The sequence below is a fragment of the Heterodontus francisci genome, chromosome 35 (assembly GCF_036365525.1).
Source record: "Heterodontus francisci isolate sHetFra1 chromosome 35, sHetFra1.hap1, whole genome shotgun sequence".
In the NCBI taxonomy this organism is placed as follows: Eukaryota; Metazoa; Chordata; class Chondrichthyes; order Heterodontiformes; family Heterodontidae; genus Heterodontus; species Heterodontus francisci.
The window spans coordinates 56,104,529-56,119,911 of NC_090405.1; the positions used below are offsets into that span (position 1 = coordinate 56,104,529).

The 15,383-nt window shown below is 44.2% G+C and overlaps 1 protein-coding gene across 5 annotated transcripts in view; it reads left to right on the forward strand.

Moving 5' to 3' along the window:
• Nucleotides 1-15,383, forward strand: part of otud7a (OTU deubiquitinase 7A) — a 307,458-nt gene that overhangs the window by 146,559 nt on the left and 145,516 nt on the right. For 4 of the 5 annotated variants that reach the window (XM_068015653.1, XM_068015658.1, XM_068015656.1 and 1 more), the window contains one exon: nt 8,891-9,000. The gene's annotated coding sequence lies outside the window, so the exon portion shown is untranslated. The remainder of the gene's footprint in view (nt 1-8,890; nt 9,001-15,383) is intronic. The other variant, XM_068015654.1, reaches the window with a different exon arrangement.

Here is a 15,383-nt window from a genome sequence, read left to right on the forward strand (position 1 = left end):
TTACGAGGATGTTGCCAGGACTGGAAAAATGCAGCTGTGAGGAAAGATTGGATAGGCTGGGGTTGTTCTCTTTGGAACAGAGAAGACTGAGGGAAGATCTGATTGAAATGAAGAAAATTTTGAGAGTTCTTGATAGAGTGGAGGTGAAGGGTCTATTCACCTTAGCATCGAGGTCAGTGATGAGGGGGCATAGATTTAAAGTGATTGGTCGAAAGATTAGAGGGGAGATGAGGAAAAACGTTTTCACCCAGAGGGTGGTGGGGGTCTGGAACTCACTGCCTGAAAGGGTAGTTGAGGCAGAGACCCTCAACTCATTCAAAAGGAGTCTGGATATACGCCTCAAGTGCCGTAATCTGCAGGGCTACGGACCAAATGCTGGAAAATGGGATTAGAATAGGTGGATCATTTTTCAGCTTGGCACAGACACGATGGGCCAAGTGGCCTCTTTCTGTGCCTTAAACTTTCAATGATTCTATTCTATGATAGCCAGATTATGACAAAGGCTTCTTTCGAACAGAAGTTGCCTGAGTTAGTAATGGAATATCTCCTCCATTGCTGTTATCTGGCAAGTATGGCATTTTCCAAACCAATCAAATAAATTTAATTAAATTGCATCTGGAGCATAGCTCAGTCCATATTTGTATTGAGGAAGGAGTTAAACCTTGCTTCTATTTATGTTCACAAGGTACCCCTCTTCCCATACTGCGTTTTCCCGCTGGCCTGTATTTCAGCCATCTATATAGAAAGATAGTAAGTAGATTGTGCTCTGAATAAACACTGTTAATTGGTGTGTGGGAGACACTTCTGCAGAACAAATCCTGACATTAAAGTTATTACACTTCATGTATTTTTGTTAGCTATTGAAATTACTTGACAGTAGTATTAAGAGCATTGAAGTGAAGTCTAGTTTGTTGATACTGGCATTTTCTATAGGGAGAGTGATGAGGGAGGGTAAAATCAGTGATAAATTAGCATGAGTACTTGGAAACACAGTACTGTTATGGAGCCTCAACGTTCTATATATTAGTAGATCCTCTGTGGCAACGTTTGCCATAATCCTAGAATTTTACAGCAAAGAACGGGACCATTTGGCCTGTTATACCTTACTGGTTTTTTTGAAAAAGGCTCTTCAATTAGTCCATGCGACCATATGAGTTAGGAGCAGAAGTAGGCCATTCAGCCTGTTGAGCCTGCTCTGTAATAAGATCATGGCTGATCTGTTTCTGTCTTGAATTCCACACTTCCATCTACCCCCAATAATCTTTGATTCCCTTGCCTATCAAGAATCTATCTACCTCCTTAAAAATATTCAATGACCCCGCCGCCACCACCTTCTGAGGCAGAGAATTCCAAAGTCGCACAACCCTCTGAAAGAAAAAATTTCTCCTCTTCTCTGTCCTAAAAGGGTGACCCCTAATTTTCAAAAATGTCCTAGTTATGGACTCGCGCTCAAGAGGAAACATCCTTTCCGCATCCACCTTGTCAAGACCATTCAGGATCTTGTATACTTCAATTAAGTTTCCCCTCACTCTTCTAAACTCCAGTGAAAACAAGCCCAGTCTGTCCAACCTTTCCTCATAAGACAACCTGCTCATTCCAGGTATCAATCGAGTAAACCTTCTCTGAACCGGCTCCAACGCATTTACATCATTTCTTAAATAAGGAGACCAAAACTGCACACCGTATTCGAGATGTGGTCTCACCAATGCCTGTATAACTGAAGCATAACATCCTTACTTTTATTTTCAATTCATCTTGTAATCTTCTTCTTTGGCCTCCTTGTCTCGAGAGACAATGGGTAAGCGCCCAGAGGTGGTCAGTGATTTTTGGAGCAGCGCCTGGAGTGGCTATAAAGGCCAATTCTAGAGTGACAGACTCTTCCACAGGTGCTGCAGATAAAATTGGTTGTCGGGGCTGTTACACAGTTGGCTGTCTCCTTGCACTTCTGTCTTTTTTCCTGCCAACTGCTAAGTCTGTTCAACTCGTCATTCTTTAGCCCCGCCTTTATGGCTGTCCGCCAGCTCTGGCGATCACTGGCATCTCGTAATAAAGGATAGCATTCCATTAGTCTTTATTACTTGCTGTACCTGCATACTAACCTTTTGTAACTCACGCACTAGAACACCTAGATCCCTCTGCACCTCGGAATTCTGCAGTCGTTCTCCGTTTAAGGAATACTCAGCTTTTTTATTCTTCCTGCCAAAGTGAACAACTTCACATTTTCCCACATTATACTGCATCTGCTAGATTTTTGCCCACTCACTCAACCTATCTATATCAGTCTGCAAGCTGCTTATGTCCACTTCACAACATACTTTCCTACCTATCTTTGTGTCATCTGCAAATTTAGCTACCATGCCATCACTCCCCTCATCTAAGTCATTGATATAAATTGTAAAATGTTGAGGCCCCAGCACAGACCCCTGCGGGACTCCACTCCTCACATCCTGCCAATCAGAAAAGGACCCATTTATGCATACTTTCTCTTTTCTGCCTGCCAGCCAATCTTCTATCCATGCTAATATGTTACCTCCTACACCATGAGCTCCTGCTTTGTGCAATAACCTTTTATGAGCCACCTTGTCAAATGCCTTCTGGAAATCCAAGTACAGGACATCAACGGGCTCCCCTTTATCCACAGCACATGTCACTCTTTCAAAGAACTCCAATAAATTGGTTAAATATGATTTCCCTTTTACAAAACCATGCTGACTATTCCCAATTACCTTGAGATTTTCTAAGTGCCCGGCTATAGCCTCCTTAATGATCGATTCTAACACCTTCCGCACGACAGACGTCAAGCTAACTAGCCTATAGTTACCAGTTTTCTGCCCCACCCCCCCCCCCTTCTTGAATAGACGGGTTATGTTTGCTCTCCCAAGTCTCACTCCCCCAGCTCTTTCCCTACAGTGCTTCAAGTGCATCCAGGAGAGCTTTTTGAGCCAGCACGTAGAAAGTCCTACAAGAGAAGGGGTTCCGAAGAAGGGTCACTGACCCGAAACGTTAACTCTGCTTCTCTTTCCACAGATGCTGCCAGACCTGCTGAGTGAATCCAGCATTTCTTGTTTTTGTTTCAGATTTCCAGCATCCGCAATATTTTGCTTTTATTATAAGAGAAGTGGCAGTACTGGACCTAATCTAAGGGAATGAAGCCGGACAAGTGGTGGCAGTGGCAGTGTCAGTGGGGGAGCATTTCGATGATAGTGACCATAATGCTATAAGATTTAAGGTAGTTATGGAAAAGGACAAAGATGGACAGGAAATAAAGGTACTGAATTGGGGGAAGGCAGATTTCAATATGATAAAACAGGATCTGGCCAAAGTGGACTGGGCGCAGCTACTTGTAGGAGAGTCTACATCAGATCAGTGGGAGTCATTCAAAAAGGAAATAGTGAGAGTTTAGTGCCAACATGTTCCCATAATGGTGAAGGGTAGGACCAATAAGTCCAGAGAACCCTGGATGTCGAGTGGTATAGAGGATTGGATAGGGGGGAAAAAAAAGGAGGCTGATGGCAGATTCAGAAGGCTGAAAACTACGGAGGCCCTAGAGGAGTGTATAAAGTGTAGGGGGTATTTAAAAAGTAATTGGGTGAGCGAAGGGGGGCATGATAAAGCACTGACGGGCAAGATAAAGGAAAATACCAAGGCATTTTATAATTATATTAAGGGCAAGATGATAATCATGGACAGAGTAGGGCCCATTAGGGACCAAAGTGGCAATCTGTGTGTGGAGCCGGAGGACGTAGGTGAGGTTTTAAATAATTACTTTTCATCTGTGTTCACTATGGAGAAGGACGATGTAGGTATCGAGATCAGGGAGGGAGATTGTGATATACTTGAATAAATTAGCATTGAAAGGGAGGAGGTTTTAGCGGGCTTAAAAGTGGATAAATCCCCAGGCCCAGGTAAGATGTATCCCAGGCTGCTATGTGAGGCAAGGGAAGAGTTTGCAGGGGCTCTGACACAAATTTTCAAATCCTCTCTGGCCACAGCAGAGGTACCAGAGGACTGGAGGACAGCGAATGTAGTACCATTATTCAAGAAGGGGAGTAGGGATAAACCAAGTAATTACAGGCCAGTGATTCTAACATCAGTGGTAGGGAAACTCTCCACTTGGAGAGGCAGGAATAAATCAAGGATAGTCAGCATGACATGTCAGGGGGAGATCATGTCTAACACATTTGATTGAATTTTTCGAGGAGGTGACTAGGTGCGTAGATGAGGGTAAAGCAGTTGATGTGGTCGACATGGACTTCAGTAAGGCTTTTGATAAGGTCCCGCATGGGAGATTGGTCAAGTAAGTAAGAGCCCATGGGATCCAGGGCAATTTGGCAAAATGGATCCAAAATTGGCTTAGTGGCAGGAGGCAGAGGGTGATGATCGAGGGTTGTTTTTGCGATTGGAAGCCTGTGACCAGTGGCGTACCGCAAAGATCGGTGCTGGGACCCTTGCTGTTTGTAGTGTACATTAATGATTTAGACGTGAATGTAAGAGGTATGATCAGTAAGTTTGCAGATGGCACAAAAATTGGTGGTGTTGTAAATAGTGAGGAGGAAAGCCTTAGATTACAGGATGATATAGACGGGCTGGTAAGATGGGCAGAGCAGTGGCAAATGGAATGTAATCCTGAGAAGTGTGAGGTGATGCATTTTGGGAGGGCTAACAAGGCAAGGGAATATACAGTGGGTGGTAGGACCCTAGGAAGTACAGAGGGTCAGAGGTACCTTGATGTACTTGTCCATAGATCACTAAAGGCAGCAGAACAGGTAGATAAGGTGGTTAAGGAATACTTGCCTTGGGATACTTGCCTTTATTAGCCAAGGCATAGAATATAAGAGCAGGGAGGTTATGTTGGAGCTGAATAAAAAGCTAGTTCGGCCACAGCTGGAGTACTGTGTACAGTTCTGGTCGCCACACTATAGGAAGGATGTGATTGCACTGGAGAAGGTGCAGAGGAGATTCACCAGGATGTTGCCTGGGCTGGAGCATTTCAGCTATGAAGAGAGACTGGATAAGCTAGGGTTGTTTTCCTTAGAGCAGAGAAAGCTGAGGGGGGGACCTGATTGAGGTCTACAAAATTATGAGGGGCATAGATAGGGTAAATAGGAAGAAACATTTTTCCTTAGCGGAGGTGTCAATAACCAGGGGGCATAGATTTAACGTAAGGGGCAGGAGGTTTAGAGGGGATTTGAGGAAAAATGGTTTCACTCAGACAGTGGTTGGAATCTGGAACACACTGCCTGAAGAGGTGGTCGAGGCAGGAACCCTCACAACATTTAACAAGTATTTAGATGAGTACTTGAACCATAGCATACAAGGCTACGGGCCAAGTGCTGGAAAATGGGATGAGAATAGAAAGGTGCTTGATGGCCGGCACGGACACGGTGGGCTGAATGGCCTGTTTCTATGCTGTATAACTCTATGACTCTTTCCTCTTCAACTAAAAGCCCAATTCTCTTTTGAAAGTTACAATTGAATCTGTTTCCACTGCTCTTTCAGGCAGCGCTTTCCAGATCATAACTTGCTGTGATAAAAAGTTCTCATATCCCCTCTGGCTCTTTTGCTGATTACCTTAAAACTGTGTCCTCTGTTTACCACCCTTTCTGCCAGTGAAAACCGTTTCTCCTCATTTACTCTATCAAAACTCCAACATTTTGAACACCGGTATTAATCTTCTCTGATCTATGGAAAACAACCACAGCTTTATCAGTTTCTCCACATAACTGAAGTCGCTCATCCTTGGTTGGTTAGCATCCTTCCATCTACAAAAGATGATGGACACGCAGCAAACAATCCATTTAGGTGGGGTGTTCTCTTAGTGCACCTTTGTTGATGGCTGCGAAGGCCAGTCCTTGAGAGGCAGGTTCTGCCGCAAGTGCTGCATGTGAAGCTGCCAAATGACGCTGTGAGTTGTTTTTTTTTGACGTTGGTGCCTGTTACCAAACTGCTGTAGCAACTGGCCATTGTGGTTGTGCACACCAGTCCACAGGATGTGTCGCCATTTCCCTCATGTCACACTTGCAGCCATCCTTGAAGTGGACCTTTGGGCACCCCACTGGTTGTCTGGCCCCAGCTGCCTCACCAGACAGTCTTCCATACTGCGGAAGTGTCCAATTCACTGAAGCTGCCTCTGTTTGATTAGTGCCAATACACGGGAGCTCTGCCTTTGAGAGGACTACCACATTTGTGATTTTGCCCTTCCAGGATAGACCCATAATGCATTGCAGACAGCAAAGATGGAAATTATTGAGCTTTTTCTGGTAGCTGAAAGTCACCCATGTTTCACAGCCATACAGCAAGGTGCTGAGAACACAGGTATTATAAAATAAAAGCAAAATACTGCGGATGCTGGAAATCTGAAACAAAAACAAGAAATGCTGGAATCACTCAGCAGGTCTGGCAGCATCTGTGGAAAGAGAAGCAGAGTTAACGTTTCGGGTCAGTGACCCTTCTTCGGAACTGACAAATATTAGAAAAGTCACAGATTATAAACAAGTGAGGTGGGGGTGGGGCAAGAGATAACAAAGGAGAAGGTGCAGATTGGACCAGGCCACATAGCTGACCAAAAGGTCACGGAGCAAAGGCAAACAATATGTTAATGGTGTGTTGAAAGACAAAGCATTAGTACAGATTAGGTGTGAATACACTGAATATTGAACAGCAGCAAGTGCAAACCTGAAGAAAAACAACCTGAAAAAAACAGTGGGTAAGCAAACTGAACAAACTAAGATGAAATGAAATAAATGCAAAAAAAATTGTAAAAAATGTAAAAAGGAATGTTAAAAAAAAAAGGAAGAAAAAATAACTAAAAATGAAAGTAAAATGGGGGGCTGTCATGCTCTGAAATTATTGAACTCAATGTTCAGTCCGGCAGGCTGTAGTGTGCCTAATCGGTAGATGAGATGCTGTTCCTCAAGCTTGCGTTGATGTTCACTGGAACACTGCAGCAATCCCAGGACAGAGATGTGAGCATGAGAGCAGGGGGGAGTGTTGAAATGGCAAGCAACCAGAAGCTCAGGGACCTGCTTGCGGACTGAGCGGAGATGTTCCGCAAAGCGGTCACCCAGTCTGCGCTTGGTCTCCCCAATGTAGAGGAGACCACACTGTGAGCGGCGAATACAGTATACTACATTGAAAGAAGTACAAGTAAATCGCTGCTTCACCTGAAAGGGGTGTTTGGGGCCTGGGATAGTGAGGAGAGAGGAGGTAAATGGGCAGGTATTACACCTCCTGCGATTGCAGGGGAAGGTGCCCTGGGACGGGGACGAGGTGGTGGGGGTAATGGAGGAGTGGACCAGGGTGTCGCGGAGGGAACGATCCCTTCGGAATGCTGACAGGGGAGCGACAGGTATTATAAAAGATCAGCTTGGCCCTAAGGGTCAGCTTGGTGATATGCCATTCCTTTTCTGCGAGTCGGCCAAAGGTGGTAGCTGCTTTCCCTATATGTGTATCGAGCTCTGCATCAAGGGACAGATTGTCTATCATGGACCCAAGGTAACAGAATTTACTAACCACTTCCAATGGGGTGTTATTTATTGTAATCAGGCGGAGATGCAACACCTTGTTCCATGACCATGGTTTTCTTGACGTTTATAGTCAGAAGGACAAATTGCAGGTATGGGAGAGACAGTCCATGAGTCTTTTGTAGCTGAATTTTCGTGTGAGCGACTAGTGCAGCATCATCCGCGTAGAGGAGTTCTCTGATGAGGATGTGATGTGTTTTTGTCTCCGCTTTCAGCCTTGATGGATTGTAGAGCTTGCTGTCTGACCTATGGGCAAGTAGACTCCTTCCTAGGTCATAACCAAAGTCCATCATCCCTGGTACTATTCTGGTAAATCTCCTTTGTACCCCCTCCATTTTAAGAAAGAGTGCAATAGAATTGTGGAACTGATTTTCATGAGGCTTGGTGGAAGAGGCAGATTTTAAAAGGAGACCAGATAGATTCCTGTTAATGTAAAATTACAGCAAGGAAACTAATGAGAGGTTTGTGGACTGAAGATGTTAACATAATACTATGTGGCACCTTATCCAGTCCTTTTTGAAAATTCATATGAACCACATCTACTGAATTTCCTTTCCTTTAAAGCAATCTATAAGGTTGGCCAAAAGTCATTAACTCAGTTTTTTTCAATGAAATTAAACATTTATGTAGTGTTTTACTGTAGGAAAGATCCTAAGGTGCTTTTACAGGGAGAAAATAAGACAGATGAAAGGAATGAAGAGCAGGATGCAAAAAGAAAGGCTACTTAAAGCTTGGTTAAAAAGAGATTTTTGCAGGAGAGAGCAGTGGATGGGTTTTAGTGAGTGAATTCCACAGAGTAGGGCTGAGGGAGATGAAGGCTTTACCACCAGTGATGGGGTGGGCAGGTTGGAGGATGCCCAAAAGACTAAAGTTGGTGGACTGAATGGTGACATAAGGTTGTAGGAGATTGCGGAGGTCAGGTGGTGTGAGGCTGTGGACCAATTTGAAGACGACTGAGGATTTTAAATTCATTGTATTGGGGGACTGAGTCAGCGTAAGTCAACAAAGATGCAGATGGGTGAATGAGCTTCATTGCAGGGCAGAATACTGGTGGCTAATTTCTGAACAAGTAAAAAAACAAGGAGAACATTGGAGAAATCAAGTTTTGGCAGCAGTAGAAATGAGGTAGGGTGGAAACAGTCGACGTTGCAGAGGTGAAAGTAGGTGGCATTGGCGATAGGATATGCAATTCGAAGCTCAATTCTGCGTTGAGTAGGGTGCCCAGGGTTTCCGTGGCTTGGTTTAGGCTGTGGAGAGGGTTGCACTCCATAGTAAAGGATTGCAGTGTATTGGGGAGACTGAAAATGAAGGTTTTGGTGGTGGTGTTCAGTTTGAGAACATTTTGACTAATACACGACTTGTATCAGACAGGTAGACTGACAGCACAGTTGTGGTCGTGCACCGAAGGAAGCGGTGGAGTGGAAACTGATCCTATGCCTGTGGATGATGTCACTGGGGCCCTTACTGAATCAGACAGGTATGTTTTTCATACTTTCTGGAGATACTGCCATTTTCCTTACAATGCTGAAATGTAAGCTGTTCAGAAATTATGGGAATTCTGGCACCCAGCCTCAGGAGCTGAATGGCAAAAGGTCTGGCAGTTGAGAGGAACAGACTGACTGCTCAGGAGTTACACAGCTTGGGTCTTTGCTATGATTGTAGCCTGTCACAAGCCTCCTTCTTTAAAGCTATATAACTGTAAATAGAAAAGACTATGATGTATGTGTACGGATCAGGGAAGACTACGCTTCAACCTTATCAGCTTTTGACCTGAATATGCCATTAGACAAAGTCATATATATATCATGTCTAAATCTCTGGCTGATGCAAACGCGTAGGAATGTTGGAAAGTCTATCTAGTTTGGTGTTTATATTTCCTGTATTACCAGCCAGGTGAATGAACTTACTTTTTTGGTCGGTGAAACAAGGAGTAGCCTGGCATGATTATAATTCTTTACCTTCTTCCCATGTGGACTGGTCTTTGTGTGAACATTTCCTCAGATGTGTTTATATGTGTATCCAATAGTAATGTAGTGGTCATGTTTGCCTAGTACCATGCTTCTCCTTTAGCTGGCTAGTGGCTGCTGTAAACTGCCTTCCCTCTCTACCATACCCTTCCCACATTGCTTATTCACAACCACACTTCATTCTTTCACATGCCTCCTAGCTCAACAGGACCTCAGATTTCAACTGATTATGTCTCCTCCTCTCTGCTCTCATCATAAATCTCCAAAATGTTCCTGTACCTCAGGTTGTCTGATCATTCATGTACACATCTTGGCTACTGCTCTGGACCCAAGCCCATTACTCCTGTTCTTCCTTTCAGCCCTCCAGGACCCAACTCTCCTTTCTCCTCCTCTTTCTCTCATCTGGCTTTACTACCTTTTGTTTCTCCATTTGCGTGACCATGGCCTCTCTCCTCACTGCATTCCATCCTTCATTACTCCACAGAAACTCTTCCTTTCATAACATTGTTCCAATATTGAATCCCTCTTGAATGAGCTCACAGCTTCTCTCTGTGCTTTCCTTGGCACTTTTCAAAAGGTGCATCCCATCAGTAGCTGTCCTGAAGCATCAATTCAAATTGCCCTAACCTTTGCTCTCAGCAACCATCTCACTGGACATGCTCTTCAGAAACTAATCTCTTCAATGTCGAGTGGTGTACAAGCCTCCTAAGAGTAATCACAAAGTAGGTCAGAGTATAAAGGAAGAAATAATGGGAGCGTGTGAGAAAGGGACGGTGATAATCTTGGGGGATTTTAATCTACATATAGACTGGAAAAATCAAATGGGCAGTTAGCCTAGATGAGGAGTTCATAGAATGTTTTCGGTGTTTTTTTTTAGAACAGCGCATTCTGGAGTCAACCAGAGAGCAGGCTATGTTAGACCTGGTATTGTGCAACGAGCTAGGATTAATTAATGACCTCATAGTGAAGGCGTCCCTAGGCAGCAGCGATCATAATTTGATTGAATTTTACATTTATTTTGAGGGAGAGAAGAGTGGGTCCAAGACTAGTATTTTAAACTTAAATGAAGGCAATTATGAGGGCATGAAAGCAGAGCTAGCTAAAGTGAACTGGCAAATTAGGTTAAGGGATAGATCAATAGAGATGCAGTGGCAGACATTTAAGGGGATATTTCAGAATACACAGAATAGATACATTCCTAAAAGAAGTGGCTTGTGAGATTGTTGATGCATTGGTTTTAATTTTCCAAAATTCCCTAGATTTGAGGAAGGTTCCATTAGATTAGAAATAGCCAATGTAACCCCTTTATTCAAAAAGGGAGACAGAAAGCAGGAAACTACAGGCCAGTTAGCTTAACATCTGTCTTAGGGAAAATGTTGGAAGGTTTATTACTAAAGACGTTATAGCAGGGAACTTAGAAAAATTCAAGGTAATCGGGCAGAGTCAACACGGTTTTGTGAAAGGGAAATCATGTTTAACCAATTTATCGATGACCTCAGAGTGAACACACCCCTCGATAGCAGTAAGTAGCACGTGCTGTGGATAATGGGGTACCGTTGAATGTACTGTACTTAGATTTCCGGAAGGCATTTGATAAGGTGCCACATCAAAGATTATTGCAGAAAATAAAAGCTCATAACATAAGAACTAGGAGCAGGAGTAGGCAATTCAGCCGCTCGAGCCTGCTCTGCCATTCAGTACGATCATGGCTGATCTCATCTCAGCCTCAACTCCACTTTCCTGCCCATTCTCCATAACCCTTCAACCCTTTACTAATTAAAAATCTGTTTATCTCCTCAAATTTACTCAGTCCTGGCATCCACCGCACTCTGGCGTAGTGAATTTCACAGACTCACAACCCTTTGAGAGAAGTAATTTCTCCTCATCTCTGTTTTAAATCTGCTACCCCTTATCCTAAAACTATGACCTCTCGTTTTAGATTGCTCCACCAGAGGAAACATCCTCTCTACGTCTACTTTGTCAATCCCCTTAATCATCTTGTATACCTCAATTAGATCTCCTCTCATTCTTCTAAACTCTAGAGAGTAAAGGCCTAAACTGCTCAATCTCTCTTAAGACAAACCCCTCGTCTCTGGAATCGATCTGGTGAACCTCCTCTGAACTGCCTCCAATGCAACTACATCCCTCCTCAAGTAAAGGGACCAAAACTGTACGCAATACTCCAGGTGCAGTCTCACCAATGCCTTGTACAGTTGCAGCAATACTTCCCTACTTTTATACTCTGTTCCTTTAGCAATAAATGTCAAAATTCCATTTGCCTTCCTTATCACCTGCTGCACCTGCATACTAGTTTTCAGTGAATCGTGGTAGAGGGGGGTAACCTATTGGCATGGATAGAAGATTGGCTAGCTAACAGGGAACAGAGAGTAGGCATAAATGGGTCATTTTCTGGTTGGCAAAATGTAATGAGTGGAGTGCCACAGGGATCAGTGCTGGGGCCTCAACTTTTTACAATTTATATAAATGACCAGGATGAAGGGACAGAAGGTATGATGGCTAAATTTGCTGATGACACAAAGGTAGGTAGGAAAGTAAGTTGTGAAGAGGACATAGGAAGCGACAAAGGGATATAGATAGGTTAAGTGAGTGGGCAAAGATCTGGCAAATAGAGTATAATGTGGGAAAATGTGAAATTGTCCATTTTGGTAGGAAGAATAAAAAAGCATATTTTCTAAATGGTGAGAGATTTCTGAGATCATAGGAAATAGGAGTAGGCCATTTGGTCTCTCGAGCCTGCTGATCATTATGGCTGATCATTCACCTCTACGCCATTTTTCCCCACTATCCTCATATCCCTTGACGTCGTTGGTATTCAGATATCTATCGATTTCTGTCCTGAACGTGCTCAATGATTGAGCTTCCACAGCCCTCTGGGATGGAGAATTCCACAGATTCACCACCCTCTGTGTAAAGAAATTCCTCTTCATCTCTGTCTTAAATAGCCTACCCCTTATTCTGAGACTGTGTCCCCTTGTGCTAGCCACATCATTCATGAACTTATTCCAGATAATTCCATTGACATCCTGGCTCTGACAGGGATATGGTTCTTGTCCAGTTCTTTCCCCAAGCTGTCATGGTGGTGACATCGTCTTCTTCATCACATCTGAATTTGGCCTCACGGCCTACTTCGATGGCACCTCCTCTTTTTTGAAATCCTTTTCTATGCTTCATGTCTGTCTCTCAAATGCTTGTTGTTTACTGTTCCTAAGCCCTATATCTGTTTCTGTACTATGATTTTTTTTTTTAGAACATTACAGCGCAGTACAGGCCCTTCGGCCCTCGATGTTGCGCCGACCTGTGAAACCATCTGACCTACACTATTCCATTTTCATCCATATGTCTATCCAATGACCACTTAAATGCCCTTAAAGTTGGCGAGTCTACTACTGTTGCAGGCAGGGCGTTCCACGCCCCTACTACTATCTGAGTAAAGAAACTACCTCTTAACATCTGTCCTATATCTATCACCCCTCAACTTAAAGCTATGTCCCCTCGTGTTTGCCATCACCATCCGAGGAAAAAGACTCTCACTACACCCTATCTAACCCTCTGATTATCTTGTATGTCTCTATTAAGTCACCTCTCCTCCTCATTCTCTCCAACGAAAACAACCTCAAGTTCCGAAGAAGGGTCACTGACCCGAAACGTTAACTCTGCTTCTCTTTCCACAGATGCTGCCAGACCTGCTGAGTGAATCCAGCATTTCTTGTTTTTGTTTCAGATTTCCAGCATCCGCAGTATTTTGCTTTTATTCAAGTCCCTCAGCCTTTCCTCGTAAGACCTTCCCTCCATACCAGGCAACATCCTAGTAAATCTCCTCTGCACCCTTTCCAAAGCTTCCACATCCTTCCTATAATGCGGTGACCAGAACTGCACGCAATACTCCAGGTGCGGCCTCACCAGAGTTTTGTACAGCTGCAGCATGACCTCGTGGCTCCGAAACACGATCCCCCTACTAATAAAAGCTAACACACCATATGCCTTCTTAACAGCCCTATTAACCTGTGTAGCAACTTTCAGGGATTTATGTACCTGGACACCAAGGTCTCTCTGTTCATCTACACTACCAAGAATCTTCCCATTAGCCCAGTACTCTGCATTCCTGTTACTCCTTCCAAAGTGAATCACCTCACACTTTTTCGCATTAAGCTCCATTTGCCATCTCTCAGCCCAGCTCTGCAGCCTATCTATGTCCCTCTGTACCCTACAACATCCTTCGGCACTATCCACAACTCCACCGACCTTCGTGTCGTCCGCAAATTTACTAACCCACCCTTCTACACCCTCTTCCAGGTCATTTATAAAAATGACAAACAGCAGTGGCCCCAAAACAGATCCTTGCGGTACACCACTAGTAACTAAACTCCAGGATGAACATTTGCCATCAACCACCACCTTCTTTCAGCTAGCCAATTTCTGATCCAAAGCTCTAAATCACCTTCAACCCCATACTTCCGTATTTTCTGCAATAGCCTACCGTGGGGAACCTTATCAAACGCCTTACTGAAATCCATATACACCACATCCACTGCTTTACCCTCATCCACCTGTTTGGTCACCTTCTCGAAAAACTCAATAAGGTTTGTGAGGCACGACCTACCCGTCACAAAACCGTGCTGACTATCGCTAATGAACTTATTCCAAGATGATTATAAATCCTGTCTCTTCTAACCTTTTCCAACATTTTACCCACAACCGAAGTAAGGCTCACAGGTCTATAATTACCAGGGCTGTCTCTACTCCCCTTCTTGAACAAGGGGACAACATTTGCTATCCTCCAGTCTTCTGGCACTATTCCTGTCGACAATGGCGACATAAAGATCAAGGACAAAGGCTCTGCAATCTCCTCCCTAGCTTCCCAGAGAATCCTAGGATAAATCCCATCTGGCCCAGGGGACTTATCTATTTTCACACTTTCCAAAATTGCTAACACCTCCTTCTTGTGAACCTCAATCCCATCTAGCCTAGTAGTCTGAATCTCAGTATTCTCCTCGACAACATTTTATTTTTATTTTTCCATGGGATGTGAGCATCGCTGGCAAGGTCAGCATTTTTTCCCCATCCCTAATTACCCTTGAGAAGATGGTGGTGAGCTGCCTGCTTGAACCGCTGCAGTCCACCTAGTGTGGGTTCACCCACAGTGCTGTAACGGAGGGTGTTCCAGGATTTTGATCCAGCGACAGTGAAGGAACGGTGATATATTTCCAAGTCAGGATGGTGTGTGAAGTGGAGGGGAACTTGCAGGTGGTGGTGTTTCCATGCGTCTGCTGTCCTTGTCCTTCTAGTTGGTAGAGGTCACAGGTTTGGAAGGTGCTGATGAATGAGGCATGTTCAGTTGCTGCTGTGCATCTTGTAGATGGTACACACTGCTGCCACTGTGCATCGGTGGTGGAGGGAGTGAATGTTTAAGTTTGTGGATGGGGCACTAATCAAGCAGGCTGCTTTGTCCTGGATGGTGTTCAGCTTCCTGAGTGTTGTTGGAGCCCCACCCATCCAGGCAAGTGGAGAGTATTCCGTCACAGTCCGGACTTGTGCCTTGTAGATGGTGAACAGGTTTTGGGGAGTCAGGTGAATTACTCGCCACAGAATTCCCAGTCTCGAACCTGCTCTTGTAGTCATGATATTTGTGACTGTTCCAGTTCAGTTTCTAGTCAGTGGTAACTGGCAGGATGTTGATAGTGGGGGATTCAGCAATGGTAATGCCGTTAAATGTCATGGGGAGATGGTTAGGTGTTCTCTTGTTGGAGATGGATATTGCCTGGCACTTGTGTGGTGTGAATGTTACTTGTCACTGATCAGCCCAAGCCTGACTGCTGTCCAGGTCTCGCTGCAAATGGACACTGACTGCTTCAGTATCTGAGGAGTTGCGTAT